Here is a 17,408-nt window from a genome sequence, read left to right on the forward strand (position 1 = left end):
CAGCTCTGAGCCAAGTTTGCAGAGCAGGCACAGTCTGGGATAACTAGAAGAATGGAAAAATCAATACCAGGAACACAGACCAGGAGATTGGCTTGCTTACCTGACTGAAGAGGTTGGAAGTGATACAATTCCTGGGTCATAAAAGCATTAGGGGAATAAACATGAGCGGAGCGAGCTGCATAAGGTAAAACCTGCAATTATCATTACAGAAGTGGTATGAAATGGCCCTTCAAAATGTTAGGATGGCAATTTTGAAGATTTCCAAGACCCTGGATGCTCTGATGGTTAGGATCTTTCTTCTCGCTCTAATAATGGAAGTAAAAATAACTGTCCTTCAGATAGGGTTTGATTAAAGTACAGATTATACAGCAATTATACAGCATCAAGCTTCCTGTGCCAAATGACAAGACTGAGAAACCTAAAAAGCCATTTTCAGTTCAATATTCTTACTAGAATTTACCTGCAATTCTGCAGGAATATCAAGCCCACCATCAGCAGAGAGTACTTCAGTGCAGGGAATCAAAGAATTCTCAAATACTGAGGAAATAAGGAATAAACCTGACCCACAAGTTCTGCTATTTATAATGACCCCTTCAGCAATAAAACTATGGCCAAAAAACCTCAACACAAGCCTTCAGAAAGGACCTAAAATTCTCCTAAGCAGATAGATATTCTAGTTTTATGATTGTAAAGAAATACCTTACAGAAAACAGAAATATATACTTCATAATGCAAGAAGAAAGGGGAATAATCACTACCCATCAATGGAGTACCTTAGTGAGAACAAGGCCTTCCTGATTTTCTCCAGTCTGCATTAGTACTACCAACATCAGCTATAGCAGCTCACAAGTTACTCCATCAGCACACACCACTGCTGCTGAGCAGGTCAGAGCGCCTCTAAACACTGAACACACTGTAAGCAGCACTGATAGCTACAACAGGCTTTAAGATTCACACATGCAGTAGGGCACTATAACCTCACTGAAGTCCTCATTTAGACTAATGCATGAGTAATAAGACAACTGGTAATTCTATGGGCATACAACCTAAAAGATTTCTTTAGCAGCTCAATCCTGGAGGAATGTCTACTGCATTGGGAGTAAATCAGACCTGAATGCCCCAGATGCTGATGAGGAAAGGGCACAACAAATCCTCTAAGAGAAAATAACCACAGTTATAAACGAATGGTAAGGAGTCATGTAACAGGAAAACATGACATTTCCAGCATGTGGCCAGATGCTGTGATGGATCCCATCAGTTTAAGGTACAATGTAAGGACAGATGAGTTTTAGACACTTGAAGATAAGCTCTTCAAAAGCCAGCATTCCCATGGGCCAGCACATTAATCTACTGGTAGCACAACACCATATCTCCCCATGAAATCCGAATTTAAGATTCCTGCTTCATTCCTGAACCAACTTTTGCACCAGAACTTCGGGCACTTGACACCTCTGGAGTTAATTCCTTCACCAATTCAATGGCTCAGTCAAGAAAAGGCATCAATCCTCCTGCATTTACACAATCAAACACCAGCACTCGTAAGAAAGGGCAGCAAGCATCTGACCAGGTTTCTTTAGGATTATGGAAGATCCAAGCAGAAATTCAACATGTAGGAGGCTGGGTTAGCAAAGGTGAGACTTCACATACTGCTATGCTGTCATATAGCCAAGTACAGGCTGGCAAACCTTCCTGTGGGAAGACATGCTACCTTCACCACCCAGGAAATAGGCAATATAATAAAGAGCATATAAAACTCATCTGATGGACCTCTGCAGTCAGCAAGAGGGAGTTCAGCTGGTTCAGCCTGGAGAAGAGAAGGCTCCTGAAGGGAAAGCCTTAGGGCAGCTCCAGTGCCTAAAGGGGCTGCAGGAAACCTGGAGAGGGGCTTGGGACAAGGGATGTAGGGACAGGCCAAGGGGAATGGCTTTAACCTGCTCCAGTGGAAGGTGTCCCTGCCTGGCTCAGGGTGTTGAAACTGGATGAGCCTTAAGGTCCCTTCAACCCAAACCAGCCTGTGACTTGATGAAGAGTGCCTAACAATATGTACTAGGAGCATGAATTACTAATAACCACATGAAATACAGAGAAGCTTTATGAGTTGTTCAAATTTGACTTTTGCTACAGAGGAAAAGTTTTTGCTTAACTTTTCATACCAAGCTTTGCCAGAAGAGACCCTCACCTACATCTGCTCTCCCATGCTGGTCATCTGCCTCTTCTTCACAGCCTGATCTTCAGTCTCACCCAGTCTGGGTTTCTCCATGTGCTCTCAGCCCTCTCTTAGGAACTGCTTCCCACAGACAGCTCCCCAGTTCCTTGCTGCCTCCTCTTTGCTGGTGATGCTGATGCACACACACCAAACACCCCACTAAGGCAAGCTGACTGTACATGTGTCTCAAGACAGTCTGAACCATCCCTTCCCCTCAGGGCTCAGCAATCCCATTCCCACGCGTTAGCACACTCCTCCTCTGGAGTCCCAACCTCTCTCATTCACAATGCTCACGGGAGATGAAGAACTTGGGAGGAGAACTGCAAATACAAACAACTTAAATCCTGAGCTACCAGTGAAGCTGGTTAACATTAACGTAATACTTAAATATGCTCTCTTAAACCACAGGAGGGATTCAGCAGGAGATGGTGCTATTAATACAAATGGTATTTAACAGAACCCCCGAGAGCCACAGAACACAGAATTAGAGGGGTCAGTTCAAAAAAACCCACATCTTCACAACCCTCATCCATTTTCAACTAAAATAATGCTAAAATTAGACTCCAAAGCCAATTCTGCTACAAAGTCAGTCTTAAAACTAAGTATTCCGAGAACATCCATCTCATTCACACAGAGGAGATGCCACAGACCTTATAACCACAGGATGCAAAGCCACTTACTCACAAGTCTACAGAAAACCAGGTCTGACTATCCCACTCCTCACACAAGAAAGCTTTAAGTTTGAACCACAGGGCTGCAACCCATAGCAGCATTACCTTAAGCATCCCTAGGAGCACAAAATGGGTTTTGCATTCATGTTCATGCTTGAAGTACCAGGTGGCAGCGAGGCACAGGAAAAGCAGGAAACATTATGAAAGTTCATTTTGGAGTCTGACCATGCTAAACTTCATACAACTAACAGAACAGGAGCCGTATCAGGCCCACTGCTCACAGCAAGCATAAAGCATGAACATGACCTACCTAGTGCTGCTCTTCCTTGCTTGGTTTTCTGCTCTCTTCCAGGTTCTTTCTTTACATTTCCAGAAGCAGCAAGCCACTAAGATAACCTGGCCCTCAGCAAACAGGCAAAGGAAAAGGCAGAAAAACAACCAAGGACAACAGAGGAATCGTGAATGTCACCTGCAGGAAGAGGATGAACTTCTTCACCCCTATTTGTTTCCCAACCAGCAGCAGAGCAGACCCAGTACAAGCAGGAACAGCAGGCACAACCATAAAGGAACAGATGAAAACGGGATAATGGAACAATCCTGAAGAATCACAGCAACCTCTCCCAAACACTAGATGCATTTCTGCCCACGTTACTCAAAAGAACAGTTTAACAGCACTGGTTCATCTCTTTGCAAAGATTTACAGCTCAATACCAAAATGAATAAGCTGAGCATAGTTTTGCCCAGGATAAATTTTGCAGGCCAGAAGAGATGCCGGTTTATATGGCACCATTAGGGGTACACACTAATTCATGGTGACACAGCTATCTGAAAGGCTCCGAGCTGACTTCCAGTTCTAACATAGCTAGGAAGATTCTTCCAAAGTAGCAAGATAAGGAAAACAGATATAAATTAAAGTCCTTGTCTATTAGGCACTGTATGCACATCACAAACCTGCTTTTCAGAGTAGACCTCATACAGTTCAGTAAACACAGTTTTTAGTGGTAAATGATCTTCTAAGGAACTGCCAGAAAACACATTTACTACTTTATCAGCCCATAGCATCTGGAACAGAATTAGAACTGTTGATGATAATAGGAGCACTTTGTCATTTCACAGGAAAACATCAACAAAAGGCGTAAAACCAGCCAGCTCTATCCCACAGAGACTACAACCAGGATCACATTTGACATTACAAAATGTCTTTATTGATATTTACCTGACTCGGGAATTAGGAGAATCATCTTACTCTCACCTCAAAAGTCACTTCAGCCACAGGAACACCAAGTTTGCTCTACAGGAAAAGGCTTTTTAAAGGTTTTTAAAGCAGTGGTCTGTGAACTACAGGGGCATGCAATACATCCTGCAAAGGGGGAAGGGCATGGAGAAGTTAAGAGCTACTGGTTTAGAACAAAATAAGGGCTATAAATGAACAGAACAGCTTATCTGCAGATGTGGCATGTGCAGAACACAAGGGAGAGAGAAGAAGCATTTACACTAAAGGACACTTAGAGAGGAGCAGCGAGAGCTTCAATTTGGAGCCTGAAAACAGTTGCAGAGCTCCTGCTGCATGTTTACTTGCAGTAGTGGAGGACTGGAGCCTGGCACCCAGGCTGACCCTTCACAACCTATTTTCCATGCTCCCGTAGTAGTAGGAGTGCTCCAAAAGATGCTTCTCCTCCATCACAGTGTCAGGTGCCTGGGTTAACCCATTAAGCACCTCTAACAGCATTTTCTGCCCTCCTATATTATGCAATTTTGGTCTCAAATGCACACTGTTGTTGCTTACAGGTGCCACACATTCATTACTGAAGTAATACTGCTTTTGAGTACGTCACCTCTACTCAGTCAAAACATTTCACAGAATCACAGCCTGGGTTTTGTTGGAAGGGACATTGAAGCTCACCCAGTTCCATGGGCAGGGACCCCTTCCACTGGAGCAGCTTGCTCCAAGCCCCTGTGTCCAACCTGGCCTTGAACACTGCCAGGGATGGGGCAGCCACAGCTTCTCTGGGCACCCTGTGCCAGCGCCTCAGCACCCTCACAGGGAAGAGCTTCTGCCTAAGAGCTCAGCTCAGTCTCCCCTCGGGCAGGTTCAAGCCATTCCCCTTGTCCCATCCCTACACGCCCTTGTCCAAAGCCCCTCTCCAGGTTTTCTGTAGCCCCCCCTTCAGGTATTTCAGTTCACAAACTGTTACCTCTCCCCAGTCATCACCTCTTTTTCTTCTCTCCGCTATTCAGCAAGAACTTCCTCCTGAGTGTCAGCAATTCCACCAACAACAAGGACCGGGAGAGCAGTTTCCCGCTGAACTCTGCCCTTGTTAACTCCCTTTAAACTCAACACCAGGAATACACGAAAAATGCAGTTTCTGTAACACCAGAAAGGCAGCACCCTCCTAAGCCACACAAAACAACCCCAAAACAAACGCACATAAAAGGAGAAAAGAAAGAACTCCAAAATATCCCAGATGACAGCGCTACGGTCCAGGCTTTTCAAGCAGCAGATATATCTGGTGTTAGTGAACTTAAGTTGTTCATATAACATGGAACTGGAATGAGGTCAGGCCACTACTCAAATTTAAAGAGTCGTTTACATTCAGGATACTAATTTCTATGTCAATATTGGTTTAGAGGTATCTTTGCATTACCAAAACCTGACAGGATTAACAATCCAAAGATTAAAGCTGGTTCACTTCCTCTCTATGGGAAGGGTGCATACTTCTCCATCAAATCTACCAGAACTAGTTGTGTTTCCAGGACAATGATCCTTGGGAGAAGTAGCAGGTCCCATAGTATAGTATCCATAACGCTTTCTGTTTATACAACCAACTACAGATGCTGTGCACACAGGTAAGAAGGGAAGGATCAGACGATCCAGGTTGAACAGGGGCCATGCTACAGCTCTAGAAGAGAGCCAGCACCTCTGAACTGGAGCTGACGAGGAGGCTGGAGTGGGAAGCAGTCCATGCAGAAGCCCCACACCGTCGCTTCGGGCGGCTGCGGCAGCGGGGGGGCCCAGCCCAGAGCGCTGCACTGCTGCTCTCCTCCCGGCAGAGGGCAACGCCACTCACCCATCCCACCGCTGCGCTCCGAAACCTCCCCGCGCCGAGCGGAGCATTCCACGGCATCGCGGCACCGCCGACATCCGCCTCCCAGCACACACGCAGGATGAAATCCACGGCGGGGTTTGAACAGTGCTGCTCCGCTCGGGGGGTTCGTACACGCGGATGTGCTATAGATACACCTTACCGAGGGGGAAAAAAGAAGTATTCACTGCTTTTCACAGAGCTGGAATCCTGCTCTCGATCAATAGGATAAAGGTAATCCCGATTATTCCAGGTCCCTGGGACACTGCCAGGAAGTCACAGAAATTGCCATAGCAAGATGTCCCAAGAACTACAGATGACACAGCAGTATTCAGTCGATGTTAACAGAATAACATGTGAAGTTATGCTAAATAAAGCAAGGGGGAAGGAGGAGGTGACACACTAGAACTGCAGAACTCACAGTGATACAGCAACTCCCCCTTGTTAAAGGCTCTAACAGCGTTCTCCGCTTACACAACACACCCAAACAATAGCCAGAAACGTCCTATTCCTCCTCCTGCTGAATGCAAACACCATGAGATCCATCTCCTGCCCCCCCGGAGGCTGTCCTGACGGGCAGAGCAAGAAACCTCCCCAAAATCAGAGCACAGAGATAAGGTTCAGCTCCAAAGCCGAGCTGTCACCAGCCACCCGGTGTTTGGCCCCACGGAAACACCTCACTTCTGATACAATACTCAAGGTAACACCGAGCAAATGCTTTTACTTTCAGATTAAGCTGAATCTGAGCATCGGTTCGATTCTACCTTATTCCCTCTGTAATTTATGAAGTCAGGATCTGCTTTCATTTTGCAACTTAAGCTCCTCCAGTAGCTACTACAGTGATGCTAAAATTCAGCAAGCTGAACATAATAGAGTTATTATTCAAAACAGCATATTCTCCAGGTATTCCACACACAATGAATACAAGAACCATCTTTCTGCTCTCAATGGGTGTATGCTACCAAGAAATCACACTTGATGACAACACAGATGAAAAAGCACTAGCCCAAACTCAAGGTTTATTCCGCAGGGAGATACGAATTCGTTCTGCTGTACACAGAGAAGTTCTGCAAACAATGTGCAATCCACGTCAGTAAGCACTATGAAACATTAAGGATTAATTCAGGCTCCAAATTAACTGCCCTCAAAGTGCTATGATTTGGGGTAGCATATAAATAAAGCAGCATGTTCCTGTGAGCAAAGAGGGGGGCAGAAATACCTCGATGCTGCAGTAGTAGAGCATGACGCTGACGAGGTTTTGTCTGCTTATCCCAGCTTCCCACCAGGCAACTCACTGCTGCTTCTGACCATTTAGAGATGACATAAAGGGGAAGATATAGATGTATATTAAGGAAACCTATGTTACTGGCATGCTGACTTCACAAGTTGAGCATTCATGAAAGCACATCATGGGTTTGCTTGCAAAGAGAGTAAGATTTGAAATACAGGACAGCAAAATACATTAGTACCTCTGCATTTACCTACCCTGCTTACTTTCTACTTAATAGCACAATTTATATTCTTAAATAGGACCTGATCCTTAATACATATTTAGAGGACTGTTCTGTAAATGCCCTTTAAACCTTTTGTTTCTCAGTTTATTTTGTTAATACTTTGGTAATAAGTTTCTAGCCTAGACAGAATAATGCTAAAAGCCTCACTATCAGCAGTGCTTCATTAATGCTTCATAACACTGTAATTATGAAAAACAACCAGAACTCAACAGCACACTGAGATTTAGCACTGAAACCCAATTCCAGGGTAGCATCTCTCCTCATCCACAAAACCTCCCACGTTTAGACTACAGCATAGTCTAAAATATAATCAAGTCATATATAAACCCTATGACATAAAATATAAGTCATCAAGTAAACCCTTGCCAGTCTTTTGACATTTTTCAGTGTCCATATTGATTAAAACTCTTTAAAACAAGCATATTAAAATTATCCCTGTTTTTCTTGTCCTGCCAAATACATCACTTCATAAAAGAGACTTAGAAAACGTTTTCAGCTTAACTGCTTTACTCCCATAATGGATATTTTTGCTCTACAGATATCAGCCTTCCCGAGATGTCCAAACTTTTGCCAGCGAAGAAGCACAATACTGGAGGCATTTAACAAACCCCTTCTGGGATTCAAGGCAGTCCATGAAAATTCACTCATCAGGGACCCTTTAAGTGCCCAGATCAGGAATCTCTGGAAGGAGAAAAATCTCTGACCTTGGTAAGGGTAAAACTCTGAACAAACAACTCCGATTTCCAGCCTTGCTGTGAGACAAGGCTACGTCGGCTGGCAGAGGCACAGCACCCCGAAGGACTGACAGGGGATTTTACACTGTGTTTTCCATGAAATCCAACCCCAAAAAAAAGAATCCTGTCCATGCTTAAATTGGTGACAAACAGCCCCATTAATTCCATCTCCAGCCATTTAGAAAGCTATGAGACAGAGACAGGACCCAAAATTATCATCAGACTGACTTGAAAGAACTGCTGGGCAGAGATTATTTGCTTAACTCTGTGTTTCAGCGTTCCTGCCTGCAAGTACTCTCACCCTTTACGTTATGGCACTTTTAAACTCATGTTCTAGTACTACCAGTGCTTCCAGGAGCAAGATGCTTATGGAAAAAACACCATGTAAACATAGCGGGATCAAGTACAGTTGTACTATACACCAGAGCACATAAAAAAAACCCATAACTCTATGTTTTCACTTTTAAACTTGAAAGAAATATAGTAAACACGTGATTACAGCAACTAAAACCAAAACATCTAGCCTGGATTAAAGAGATCCTCTTAATTTTAACCACGTAACAGGCTATTAGTTGCGTAAACAAACGTGTCTTTAAAAGTAAGATCACAGTTTCCCTTATTAAAACAGACAAAAAGGTTTCCCTACTTCCTATTGCAAAACCAATGCGAATACCAGCTTAGGTATTTCCTTTTCAGATGCTTTTTAAAGTCCTGACGAAAAGTATAATAGCAACCTTTTTGCTACTGAAATTTGGCAAAATGAAACGCTGGGGACCCCTTGAAGAAATAAATCAGTTCTGTTTTATATAAAAAGGGGGCAGAACGGGCACAACACGGATTTTTTCATAGCCCTTTTTTCATATACGTTGTCTTCCTCACCACAACAGCTCTGCAGAACACAGTGTACAGCACACATTGTGCCTCGTCATGAGCTGACAGCAACCAAAGGGAAGGTGAACCAAGTTATAAAATGAAGTATTTTTGCCTCTGTCTGGCCGGGAAGATAAATGATCTTGGTGATATTAAAGAGAAATGGGATACGGGGATCCAAAGAGCTCATTTTGCGTTAACTGCCATCTCCCCAACAAAAACAAGAGAAAGCAATTTCCTGGTGCATCAATTCCACCAGCAATTCCACGTACACTCACAAGTCAGAGACGCTGGCAAGCTCGCACTGCGCACCTCCTGCTAGTCTCAGATATCTAACAAACCAACTGCTCCCTATTCATTTCCTATTTTAAGCTAGGTTTCTCTGCCCCCCCCACCCAAGACATGCAGATACGCCCATACAAACCAATCAGCTTTAATAAACATATTCCTGCAAGTTAACAGCCTTTCAAATGACTCCAACACAAAACATCAGCTCCCCACAAGCGTAAGTCAAGCACTCCCAAATACCACCCCAGTCCTTTCACCATCCCAGTGCGTTTCAGAGCCATTACCCTTCCTGTTATTTTAAGGCCACACTCCCTCTCATCAAGCCCTGTCAGGACCTGGAAACTTTCATCATTTCACATGCAAAAAAACCCTCTACAGATAGAGTTACGATGGAAGAGAACTGAAAGCACGTGAAGCACCATAAACCGTCCCCCGATCCATTTACTCCACTAGACCAGCAGAAAGATGCAAACCTTACTTATCTTTCCATCCTCCTTCTCAATGTCTGTATTTATAGGGCATTTAAATCCTACTACTCCTGAAGAAGACTCCTGTCTACTGCAACTCTAAGCCAGTTCTAAGTATCTGTGCACACTCCTTGCCATTAGTTATGAAACCACCTCCCCTCTTCTTGACCTGTTCTCATTCATCTGCTGTTATTTAACTCTTTAAGGCTATTTGAGAGTCGCAACGTCACTAATCATGACGTAATTCTTAGAAATATGTTGCATTTTATGTTTCTAAATAGCACAATAAGCACGTACACAAGAAAAAACACAGATACAGGGGAGGTTCACCCCTCCTACACTTATTCTAAACCAAAACACATTGGCTATCTAGAACAGCAATCTTTCATAGCTTTTTTCAGCTCACCAGCCCCGATCAGTGCAGAAATCAGTGTAATGAACACACACCTATAGAGAACACACGTCCTTTGCTTCCTGTTGACCCCACAGAAGTTGTCTGCAGACAGCCAGGGTCCACTCCCTGCAAGCCACTGATCTAGAACTGAGTATCCTCTTACTGTTTGTTCTGCTACCCGAGAGCTTCCATTAAAACGGCATGACGTTCCTCAGCTCCAAACCGACCAGTCCTTCTACACCCATCCCTCCACAGCTTCCCATGAAACCCCATTTCCAGGAGCAAAGGCTGGCAGAAAACGAAACGCCGTGGTTTCAGCCACCTCGTTTTGCCGCAGATTTGGACGCGGCACAAGTCCTTCACGCTAAAGGCTGCCCAACCTACCTATAAATAGGCTCGAAGCTTCAGGCTCAGGAGACCGACAGCTAAACACGATCCTGCGCTACCTACGTGTGCAACAACGCCAGGGCAGGCAGGTACGCAGCTGGTTTATACTGGTAAAGGGGGGGGGGGGGGGGAATAGACAGAAAAGGATATAAAGCACCGACTGGGTATAACCAGTTGTGTTCTAGAGAGGAAAGCCTCTCAAGGTGCCATGGCTCGACCCACGAGGTTTAAGGGGCCCAATGGTGGGCGCAGCCCGAAGGGGGCATAAACCAGAGGGTCCCAGCTCCCCGTTCCTCTCCCCCTAGGTCAGGAGGGGGTCTCGAACCCGTGTCCCCCGGTCACCCCCTCTCTGGCCGCGGGTGACAGCGGCCGGGCGAAGGGGGTTGGTGGGCGGGGCGAGTCCGCGTGACCGGCTGAGCCGGCGGCACGTGGCCCCGACCATAACAAACAGGCGGGTGGGCGGGCGCGGGGCTCGCGCCATGCCAAGGGCGGGCGGAGGGGAGCGGGGAAAGGGAGGGGGGGGAGCGGGTAAGCAGCGCGGTGATTGGTCCGGAGGGGCGCGGTGGGCGTGGCCTCATGGACTAAAAGAGGGGGGGCGGCTGTCCCGCCGCCTTGGTGCAGTGCTGAGGAGGCGCCAGGCGGGGGCCGCGCGCGCTTCCCGCCCAAAGACCGATTCCCCCCCCCCCCCCTCCCCTCCATTACTCCCCCCTCACGGCCGGCCCCGCACCGCACCGCGCCCTCACACCCGCAACACCCGCGGGCTGCGCCTGTCCCCGCACCGCCGCTGCCCCGCTCCCACAGCGCCGATCCCCCCCCCAACCCCTTCCCGCCTCAGCAGCCTCCCGCCGCCCTTCCCCTCACGCCGAGCGCTTCGCCCCGCGCCCCCTTCACGCACGCACCCACCTGTGGGGCCGCCTCCATCACCCGCGGAGGAGCTGCGGGAGGGGAAGCGCTAAATATACCCCGCTGCCGGCGGCACCGCCTGTGTCACGGACCCGGGCGGGCGAGCGGCGGCGCGGCCCGGCCCTCCCCGCCCTCCTCCTCCTTCCCACCCCCCCCCCCCCCTCCCGTTCCCCTCCCGCATCTTGTTTTCTCCATACGCACTTCGAAATGCGGACCGGCCCCCCCCACACCCGGGGTGTTTTGGGGGGGATCGGTGCTATTTTGGCTCCATTCGGGATACCCACGCAGCGAGAAAGCAGCGCAGTCCCGTCTCTCCTCACACACCCCCCTCTGCAAACCGCAGCTCGGCTGTCACTTGGCTTTTCCCCCCGCGCACACACACACACGCACATCGCGACAGGCAAGCCCCCGCCATGTCGCGACAGCGGCCCGCGCACCTGCCGCGCACCGTCCGCCGCGCACATACCCATAGTTGCTGCCTCCTACCAGCGGGCTACGGGGGATGCTCACCCGGCTTCTCCCTTCCCCTTGCGGGAAGGCGACCGCTGCCCGCAGCCCCTGCGGAGCAGCCGGGCCGGGGGTGCTCGGCGCTGGCAGCCCAGGTGCGTGAGGGCTCGGCGGGCGGGGAGAGCAGCGGCCAAGGGAAGAGGGCGGCGGGAGCCGGGATGGATCGAGCCTCCCTTTCCCTCCCTTTTCCCTCCTCACACCAACCACCCCCCCCCCCCCCCCCCCCGCCGCTTGTGTTTACCTCAAGTTTGAATTTTATCTGCGCAACATGAGCTGGAATGCGGACATGGAGGGCGCGCACCCGCCCGCCGCTCCGCGGGGACACGCGGCACCCCCGCTCCGTCCTCCCGCACGCACGCACCCCCTCAGCCCGCACCCCGACACCACCACCCCGCCGCTCCTCGCACCGCCACCGCGCAAACATGGCGCGGCCGCCGCGCACCGCCACCCCCTCCGGCGGGCTCCCCCCCCCCCCCCGGCCTCCCCAGCCCGCGTCCCGCCGGTAACTTACCTCCGAGAGCGGCCGCTGCTCCGCCGGTTCCAGTCCTCCTCCGAAGGGGGACGGTGCCACACGCCAGCCCCATCAGCGGGGCCGCCGGCCGCCGAGACAGGTGCAAGCGCGGCGGGCGGGCCGGGGTTGGGACCCGGGGCGGTCCCGGGGAGGGGGGTACCGCTTCTTCCCCGCCGCCTCCCCGAACGCTTCCCTCCCTCCGCACAACGTTGTTTCATTATATCATGTCCATCATGTGACGCCCGGAGGCCTCTCTATGGAAACTTAAAGGGGACTTTCATGTGACGACGGACACCGCGGAACGGACCCACCGGCTACAAACGCGGGGCAGCCCCGCAACTCACCCGCACCTCCTCACACCCCCACCGCCCCTCAGCCTTGCGGGTCAAGGCGAGTCGCTTGCGCTTGCTTTGCGGTCATTATTGCTGGTAATAAGAATAATTAGAGCGGGTTGTTTCGGGTTCCCTCCTCTCTTTACACCGCTAACGGGAAACAGCCGAACGGGCATTTCTAAGGGGTGGACCCCGCTCCTGGACGGTGCGCGACATGGTGCACGGCTGGTGCTGGGACCGGTTGGGACATAAAGAAATAGAAAACTGAAAAGGTAATAAAAAGGTGGTGCGGGGGGGGGGGGGGGGGGGGAGGGAACACTGTGCGAGGCTAAGGCGGGTGGAGACGGGAGCGATGCCGTGCGGGGCGGCCGGAGGCGGTGGTTAACCGCCGGTTGGCGGGGGAGCGATTCCCCGCTCTCACCTGTAACACCTCCGGCTCTCCGCGGAGGGCTGCAGGCGCTGGAAGGAGCCGTACGCTCCCCACTGCAACAGCACAGCCCCCCGTGTACAAAACAAGAGGAGCGAAAAGGGGTAAGAACGGAGCCGTTTTCCGGCCCTGGAGCAGCCCCCGGGGTCCCGCCGCCTGCCCGCGTTCCTCAGGCTGCTGTTCCGCCTGCGGTGCTGAAGTGGGTTTGTTTTCCCAGCTGTTCTCCGGCCCCCAGGATTTTGGATGAGATTTGGGACATGAAGCCCACCAGTTCCAGCGCCAACCCCCTGCCTGGCCATGCGCAGGGGGGTCCCGGGTTTTTCCCTATGGAATGGAGTGCATGTTTCCCGCAGGAGCTCCCCTAATTCTGCTCCCGAAACAGGGGGATCACAGTGGTCAAGTGTAAGGTTTAAGGGTCTGGCTTGTAGGGGGGATGGATTTGCTGTTAAAAACTGAAGGAGGACAAGGTGTCACTTTCATTCCCTCTTTACAGCTTCCATGGAAGTCGCAGCCCCCGAGCAGATTAAAGCGTGACCCACAGGTGTAAGAGATTTTAACTCTGGAATTTCAGTTCTCCAGTGTCCCACCGAGTTTTCTCTGAGGGAGTCATTTAACCAACCACTTTACTGTCTGCAGGTTGACACTGATGCCTGTCACGCATACCATAAGCCATAGGAGGGACCAGAGCTGCCCAGATAGACCACCCGGGCCCAGTGCTGGTATTGTCGGCAGGTAAAATCCGTTCACTCTCCCATTAAAGCTGTTGAAGTACCTGTGCTACAACCCGCTCATTTCCGAGTGCCTGTGCACTGTGTATATAGCTGTATATAGATACCTCTGCTATTGTTTTTCAAGTTTTACAGGAATTTTGTAGGAATTATGAATTATTTTAGCTCAAAAGAGTTAACCGAGTGAGGAACAGTACATCCTTCATCCCTTCCTTCTTGCTAGAGTCTTTCCTCTATCCACCCTACACTCCATCTTTTTTTATCCATCCTTTCCCATCCAACTCTGGAAGGATATCTACCTCGGGGTTCCTTTCTACCATTTTATCCAGGTTGTCCCACTGCCACAGAGTCAAGCTCCAGCATGCCTCACTTTCCATCCCCCTGGGCCTTATTTCCCTACCTCACTACGCCTCTTTTTATTCCATATTCCCATCTCCAGATCACCCTTAAAGGAGAAAGAAGCTGGAGCAGGGATATAAAGTAGTCTTCTAGGAGTACTGCCAGAACCGATCTGTTTTTACTCTGCTGCTGCTGCTGTTGCTGTTCTGCTGTGTCATGGGAAGAGAGTTACCTAGCCCACACCAACCCTCAGAAACAGCAATGAGCCGCTTGCTGCAGACCCGAGCTGTGTTTCACAGAGCTGAAGGATGAGTTTTCCTGGTGGAGGATTTCGACTGGAAGAAGAAGGATTCACTCCCTTGCTGGGCTCCGACACGGACATCGCTGTTGGGAGATTTGCAGGAGGCAGAGTGGCGGCGGCAGCACTGACAGCGCAGCATCACACAGCTTTATTTCATGTTGTCGAGGCAAAATGCTTTAGGTTACAGCTGAGGAGAAAAGCAAACGATCCATTTCTGTAAATAGGGTTCTTTCTCCCCAATTTACTTTAAATTCTTGAAAGGTCTTGTGCTAAGAAAGAGCAGGAATTCTGCCTCCTCTTAAAAAACATTGTTATAAAATCTTTACAATCTCCTTCCACCTGAGCCTGTTTCCTTCAAACACTTACTTTCAAAAACAGGAGGTTTAAAGGTGACTCTTCTCTTTTCCTTCCTAAGTTTATATTCTTTGGAAAGGCCTGAAGAAGCCAAAGGCTGTGTCTGCCTGTGAATGAAGAATTTTTGAGTAAACACCAGCATTCACATATACACACATGCACAGGATTTAAAGCATCCCGTTGAAGTGCACATATAGGAAAATCTTTCATCATATGGTAAGCTTTAATATCTGCCTCAAAATTAATCCCTGACTGATGGACTCTGTTGTGGCAGATCACAGGAGGTTCAGTACTGAGGTACCTCTGCAGGGCTTTAAAACAGCCAAATAAAATCCCCCCATTTGCTTTTGGGTTAATTTGTGGTTTAACAGCAGCTACCTGGGAAATGCTCATCTCGTGAAAGCAAGTGAGAAAACTTTATAAGGCTCCAGTCCTATTTCTTCCACAACGAAATAAAGATTTTTCTTGTGGGGTCAGGACAAGATCTGATGCTATTCCATGAGGAAATGGTTAAAGCACCCTGCAGAGTTCTTCAGTTCCTCTGTTAGAGGTAACACCCCTGGGCTTTATTAGAACTCGAGCTTCGGACATGCTTCTGGTTACTTCTCAGCATTGTCTTTGCTTCATTTTGGTTAGTTTTTGTCACTGAAACCAAATCTTCTCGTTTCACTTCTCTTTCTAATTCATTTCACTCTTTAGTTCCCACATGTTAGAAAGTGCAGTTTCATTTCGACTCTTGACAGCTGAAAGCCCCATTCCAGAAAGCAATTTGCAGCAATGTATTTGCTTTGCCACTCACTGCTCAAACAGATCTAAGCATAAACAATGCTGACAGCCCCTCAAAACCAAACCCAAATTGTGAAATTGGGGCAAATAGCCCAGAGAACCTGAAATGTTTTGGGTTTAAAACACTGCCTGCTGTCAAAAAAGAGGGTAAAATAAAGCTTTGTTTACGTGTAGAGCTCAGTGTTTGTTGATCAAGTTTCTAAGGTGATGCAGCAGGAAGTACTGATCTTAGGCAAAATGACATGAACAAAGCATGAAACTATAATTCAGCAGCTATTTGTCAACTAATAACAGGAAAATAAAGGGTATTTTAAAAGCAGTGAGGGGTTTCCATTGAACTTTTACTCCTCCTTACTGGTAAATACAAAGGCAGCCTCTCACCTGCTCTGCTCCTGTATATAACTATTTGCAAGAGTAGAGTTAAATCACTTGTCAGGAGGAATGTTTCCATGGGATGCAAATACTTACACTAGCTGCTCTTTCTACGTCATGTTACGGACGAGACTGATGCTCGAGCAAGGTTATAATGTACCTGCATCTTCCCCAGCTTGGTGCCAAGCTTGCTGAGTCATTTTCCCTGTTCCCATTCTGCAGTCGGCTGCTCGCTCGCTTTTCCCTGTTATTTGTGTGGGTCGTAAGCTCAGCAACAGATGAAAATAAACGCTGAGATTTCTTCAGGCTGCCTCCCTAAGGAAATAAAGGTTCTGCTGTGCCGCTTCTCTGTTCACATTCATGGCCATCCCCCTCTCCCTAAAGCTTCTGAACCCATTAATTAATTTCAGATGAATTTGGGGAGAAAACAGGTATTTCAAAGACACACTCAGGTTCCTGGAAGTTGCACACGGGCAGCAGGGAGAGATCTGGATTAGAAACTGAAGCAGAACTTAGCCATAACACATCAGGGCTGTCAGCCACCTCCCAGCCACCCAACCCATGTGTGCCAGCTGAGTAACCTATATGTAGCTACACCACTGTCATACCCTGCCTGGTGTAGTTTTTGCTGTCAGGCAAGAGATACCATAAAGAAGCAGAGGAACCAGGATAGTTGGGGGAATGAGCTGTTTTCAAAGCAAAACAGTAGAGGGTTTTAAGGAATACCACTGTATGCAAGGGAAAAATTAGTGCCTGGGAATGCATTTATGGAGTTTTGGGGAACGATCAAGCTTTTGTATCACTCTCAAAGCAAACCACGGCAGAGGATCCAAGTTGGGCTGTTCTTTGAGCTGGCACAGCTTTTCAGTCTAGTTGATCTTGGCACTAAAGCTATAGGCAAGGATCCCCTATCCACACCTCTTCCAGATGCTGTCAGTAGGTGTGTTGCTGTATGAGATGCCTATATCACCAAGAACAGCCCCAACCACAGGCTTCACCCTGCTGAGCCCTACAGCCCCATTCTCCCATCTACCTTTGTGGTCCAGCCTCTCTGTAGCTGACACTCAGAAAGTGTCACAAAGCCTGGGGTGTCTCCTTATGGATAGAAAGGGAACGTGCTGGGTTTCTACCTAGGCTGGAGCCCTCCCAACTGCCTAACCAAGATTATGGCATGGCAGAGCTCTAGCCCTGCATCTCCACCTCCAGTTATGCTGGGAGACAAACACAGGGATGA

The 17,408-nt window shown here is 48.6% G+C and overlaps 1 protein-coding gene and 1 long non-coding RNA gene across 3 annotated transcripts in view; one reads left to right on the plus strand and one right to left on the minus strand.

Annotated features, from left to right (window-relative positions):
- LOC133221005 (uncharacterized) overlaps positions 1-17,408 on the minus strand; it is a 128,560-nt gene that overhangs the window by 91,450 nt on the left and 19,702 nt on the right. The window lies entirely within an intron of this gene.
- On the plus strand, positions 13,205-16,121 carry LOC133221002 (uncharacterized). Of its 2 annotated transcripts, XR_009727848.1 has the most exons (3): positions 13,205-13,701; positions 13,931-14,026; positions 14,462-16,121. It is a non-coding gene; the product is annotated as an uncharacterized LOC133221002 (long non-coding RNA). The 2 variants fall into 2 exon arrangements; XR_009727847.1 differs by lacking the exon at positions 13,205-13,701 and having other exon boundaries at positions 13,708-14,026.

This window comes from Neopsephotus bourkii, unplaced genomic scaffold (assembly GCF_033783945.1).
Source record: "Neopsephotus bourkii isolate Nb327-2 ecotype Australia unplaced genomic scaffold, CSIRO-AGI_Nbou_v1 NB_1505, whole genome shotgun sequence".
In the NCBI taxonomy this organism is placed as follows: domain Eukaryota; kingdom Metazoa; phylum Chordata; class Aves; order Psittaciformes; family Psittacidae; genus Neopsephotus; species Neopsephotus bourkii.